The sequence below is a fragment of the Marmota marmota genome, unplaced genomic scaffold (genome assembly GCF_001458135.2).
Source record: "Marmota marmota marmota unplaced genomic scaffold, marMar, whole genome shotgun sequence".
NCBI lineage: Eukaryota > Metazoa > Chordata > Mammalia > Rodentia > Sciuridae > Marmota > Marmota marmota.
This window is the reverse complement of record NW_025999925.1, coordinates 3,246,100-3,251,027: the sequence shown is the minus strand read 5'-3', so window position 1 is coordinate 3,251,027 and position 4,928 is coordinate 3,246,100.

The following is a 4,928-nucleotide window of genomic DNA, read 5'->3' as shown; positions in this document are numbered from 1 at the left end:
GTGAGCAACAGCCAGTGTGGGCCACCCCATTCCCCTGATTAATGGAGGGGGGTCCTGGAATTACCTGTTCTCTTTAAATGCACAGGGAGTCTAAAGGGGTGAATCCTGTGAATTATACACCAGTGAGATTCACTTTAATGAGAATCTAATAGCTAATGCTATTTAAGAAAAGAGAACAGTATTTAAAAAGAGAGAGAGAAAGGTAATTTAATACTTTATTGGAGTTTCCTTTTCAAAAAAATTAGTGCTTGCTTTGCATGTGCTAGGAATTAACATTTTATAATGCAGAAGAGGAAACAGGACAAACAGAAAGGATTCTTACGCACATCTATGTAAGTAATATTAAAACAAAGTACTGTGAGAGTCAGAGGAGGGAGTGATTTCAAATGTCTGAGCAGTGAATAGGTATTGACCAAGGTAACAAAGGATTTTGACCAGTGGAGATGAAACAAGGGAATGCCATGTGTTAGAACCTTCCAGAAAGGTCTGGGTCATGAGAGAAGAGGGATCAGACTGCTGGAGGAAACTGGAGACAGATGAGTACTGGGAAGGGGAGCAAGTGGTTGGGAGCCCACACCATCCTAAGGAGGTATGAGTCAGACACAGTCAACCCACCCACCAATCAACTAACTCATCATTTGTTTGCAGTAGATCTGGGGTGCACTTGTTCAATCAGTAGTCTGTAACCTGGTGACTCAGTGGCAGTGAAAAGCCAAGGAAAAGAGGACATGGTAAGCTGCAACCTCCAAGGTGGGGGAGGTCCTCTTTGAGGCTTTGAAGAGTCAATAAGCTAACAGGGAGTGCCAGAGGGTGGAAGCAGAGCACAGAAAGAAGTGGTCAGTCCTTTTGTAAAAGCTTTCCATTTTCTCCCGAACAATTCACAAGAACCTGCTAACTGTGGTTGCCCCTGGGGAGGATAATCAGGAGGCTGAGGGACAAAGATGAGAAACTTTTCTGTTCTCAGCTTTTGAATTTTTACCTCCTTGTAGACATTGCCTATTATAATAAAGTTTTAAAGTGCTGAACCAGGGTTCTGGTAGGTTGGCTTAGTAGTAAACACCCCTTGTTTTTCCTCATGTGAAATGTGCCCAGCCTGGGGGAGGTGTTAATAAATAATGTTTCACTCCCTTCCACCCAATATCCCCCACCCTCAAACTGAAGGTTTTCCCTGTGTTTGGACTTCCACTTCATTACTATCACCAAGTTCTCATTTTTTTCTCAGATGCCTAGGAGTCAAGTACTTAGAGGCAGGCCAATTCTTAAACTGGGCATCAGCGCCAAAATGTGGTGAAAGGGGTGAAACGGGGGTGGGGGGAGTTTACAGCGAGCCAGCTGATTAGGAAAGGAAGCTGTGGACATTGCCCCAGTTCTGATGACCCGGGAAGCAGAGGCATCATTCCTGCTCAGCTAGGCCAGCACTGGTTCTGGTAGGCTGCACTTCCTATTGTGTTAGGTCTTCCTTGGGCTTGAACCAGGACCCCACAATCTCTAGGTGGCCATTCTGGCCCAGGGTGGCCAGGACCAGCCCAATTTTTATCGTAGATTCTACCACAAACCCTTTACCCTGGACCGTCCCGTCCAGGAGACTATGGAACCCTTCAGTCCTTGGCACCAAAAGACATGGTAGGGGACAGGGCTGGGGGGCGAGGCACGGGTGGCTAGTCTCAGGACCCCACCCTCTCTAGAGTGGAGCAGGCGGATGATTGGGGTGGGGCCAGGAGCTGGGCAGAACTGGATGCAGCTTTGCCAGCTCCCGCGCGCTTTCAGGGAGCTGGGTGGCGCGGGAGAAGGCCCAGAGGCCTGGGGCGCTCTTTGCTGACTCGGGGAGCATGGGGTGGAACCCCATCCCTAGAGTTCGCTAGCAGTTTCCGCTCATTGGGTACTAACGCGGACTGTTCTAAATGCATTTTTCCCTCCCTTATAGTCTGTTAAATTGACTAATAAACTCAACACAGCGTTCTCTGTGCGGCTTCAAAAAACTCGGTAATTTCGTTAGAAAACGTTGAAATCCAACCCCAAAGTATTCAGCCCAAATGTTTAGTTAAAGTAACCCCGTGGGTTAATAAACTAAACAAAGACAACCCATGCAAAACTGGAGCAATGAAAACCAGGCTAAATAAACGAAGGGAAGTTTATAAGAACCCTTTCGGAGGAAAAAAAGAGAAAAGGCACCGGGCACGGAGGTTTAATGTGAAGCATGTGAGCCAGGCTCAGTTTACAGGTACGCGGGCCGACGGCGAAGAGCGATGTCAAGCGGCCTGGCCCACTGCGGGTGGGTTTGTGCCGCCCGGGAAACCTTACCCGGCGCGGCCTGGAGCTCCCCACCCCGCGGCTGAGCGGCCCCGCCCGGGCCGTGGCGCTCCACGGGAACCCAGGGCGGCACAGCTTGCGCCCCCCGCGCACCGCGCGCGGAGAGAAGGGCGCGGCGAACCACCCTGTGGTGGCGCTCTTCCGACCCGCGAAGGACAGTATTCACTAGTTGGCAAATATCCCGCGCTAAGGGACACTATGCTGTTGGACTGGCTGACGTGAGTCCCGAGCCCACGGAAGTTCCCACTCCCACCTCTCTCTCCCTGGGGTGCTGGCAGCGGACTAAGCTGCGCCATTGACCCCGAAGAAGCGCTGATGAAAAGAAAGGCGGGCTTCGGGGACAGAGGTTTCTACAATTAATTTCTTTTGCCTTTATGGTTCCAAGGACAAGGAGAAACCGAGGAGGTAGAAAGCAGAAAACTGGTGAAGGCTAGGTCCAGAAATCAGGAACCATGGTGTTTCTCGTTTTGGATGTAAGCTGTGGAACAACTCATCCTCTTGTCTACCTCGCCCACAAAGCAGATTCAGCCATGAAAAGAAAAAAGAAAAAAAAAAAAAAAAAAGGGCGGGGGGGAGTCGATGGAAGAGGTTTATTTTTCAGATCACTTTTTAACTTCCCTCTCCTGGGCTTCCTCGTCCCCTGTCGCAGGAACTCCTTAGAGGGGCGGCCCCAGCCGTGGGAGCTGATTCTGGGCGCTCCGCTAGGAGATCAGAGGCGACACAGGTTCGGTGGTAAAGGAACCTTCAGGCTGCTGGACAATGGCGAGGACCTCACACGGGGGCTCCACATCTTCCCCCAGCCGCTTTAGGCTCCCGCCGCTTCTTTATTCCACGTGGTGAATCCTTGGAGTCTTCTACCGCCGGGGAACCAATGGGTCGACCCGGGAGAGCGAGAAGCGCAGGAGATGGTTTGATAGGAAGTGTGGGTTTTAATGTTTTAAAGGGCACAATTGAAAGAGGGTTATTTTTTTTTCCCCCTGGCCAAGGTGGGAATCGAGGAAGACGTAGAAGAAGAAGAAGAAGAAGAAGAAGAAGAAAAAAAAAAAAACATCAGACGACGACGGGGGAAAAAAAAAAAGTCAGGCGAAACACCACACATTTATCTATCAACCGCTAGACAAGACAAAGAGGTTTTAACAACAGTTTGAAAAGAGCGGCCTGTGAATGGTTACTATTCAATTTGTATTTTATTCCCCGCTGGTCATGGAATTGAGATCAGAAGAAAAAGTGAAAACACATGGCTGAGGTCAGGGGATCAGAGAACCACCACATACAGCAAAGGGAAGGGAAAGCAATGGGAACTCGTGTGAAGAAATGGATTATATAAACAGAGCTTACCATCGCCTGCGCCCCATTATCCTATAATTTACCCTGCATGGGAGCATAGAAATATATTAAACTAGTGATAGGTTTTACCATTTCTTTACAACCCAGCCTCGTGCCAATCAAGCCTACTATATACTTTGAGACATGTTTAGAATTCTTGAACTAATGTGTTTATTTTAAATATCACAGGGAAATTATTACATCACCAGAAAATAATGCCAGAGCGGGGGTCTGCCACCCTTTTGAAGTCCTGCTCCAACGAAACATGATTTTAATTACATAATCACTTTGAAACTATAATTATACAATAAACGATGAGGATTAAGCGGGAAGTATAGAGTACATTAAAAATTGCTTAGGTCTTGAGAAAACAAACTGAACATGCAGGGGTAAAAGAAAGAGATGAAATCCGAGGTCCCGGGTAGGGGGTTGATAAATCCCTACAATCGCAGCCTTCTGAGCTGCGGTGGGGATGGGAGCCTGGGGCTCTCTTTGCCTGGCCCAAGGGAGGGTGGGCTGTGGCCTGAGTCGTGTAGCTTAGTAAAAGCCAGTAAATTTGAGACAGAATCAAAGAGAAGCGCTAAGGATGGCCGCGAGTGAGTTTGCTAACCTTTCTGCACCAAGACAAAGTTGTTACTTAAGCGTTTAAGAGATGCATTTACATTGAAACCCATCACACATTAGAATGCCACGGGGATGTTGAGTGTTGCCAAAGATTGTTTTGTTGGCTCTTCCCTTTCAGGAGGAAAAGCATCCAACACGAATGGTGTTGTGGATGCCCTGATGCCTGCAACGAGTTTATAAACAACTGCGGTGCGAGTGCCAATTCCCCAGGCACGCCTGGTTCCTGGGATGCACACGCGTCAACTACTCACTCAGCCTCATTTTAGCTTTCTGACTCTGGACCCCTTTCCTGAAAGCTGTCCTGCCTCCTAAATTTGCTTCTGTTTGTGTTTTTGTTGAGGCCAAAGGCAAGCGCAAGGGTTTTCCTTTTAAAGGTAGAAACCTCACTGCGCCCAGAGGCCACCCTGGCATCTCTCTCCTTCCAGTTTCCGCATGCCCCAGAATTCCTACAGAGCTCCCAACTCTGTAGAACTTTGGTCTTTCTTGCCTTAAAGTTCTGGTGGGAGCCAATGCCTGGAGCCCCAAGGACAAGGGTTCTAGGTTTGGTTACAGAGTCCCACACGCTTTGGGAGGCAACCTGGATGGGAGGCATCCTGGAGACAGAAATCATGGAATGGATTCCGAAGTAGTCGTTGTGGCTTTTTTTTTTTTTTTTTTTTTTTTTTTTT